Source organism: Plasmopara halstedii (assembly GCF_900000015.1).
Source record: "Plasmopara halstedii genome assembly, contig: Scaffold_555, whole genome shotgun sequence".
NCBI classification, from domain to species: domain Eukaryota; phylum Oomycota; class Peronosporomycetes; order Peronosporales; family Peronosporaceae; genus Plasmopara; species Plasmopara halstedii.
In genome coordinates this window covers 894,036-894,267 of record NW_020187475.1, presented here as the reverse complement: position 1 = coordinate 894,267, position 232 = coordinate 894,036, and positions in this window count along the sequence as shown.

The window sequence follows — 232 nt, the reverse complement described above, 5'->3', positions numbered from 1 at the left end:
CGTCAACGCGCTGGCGTTTTGGTTCAGGCTCGCCAGTGTCACTATCACTCCGAGTAGTCGTAGGTACCTCAGACATCACCAAGGCACCTCTTTTAGGGTCAGGATCGTCACCATTAGTGAGTAATCGAGGCGCAGCATAGGAAAGCGACTGAGGTTTTGTTGATCCGCCACTAAATACCAATTGATCACCGCTTGAATCAGCAAATTGACGCATATTTTGTGGAACCAACGC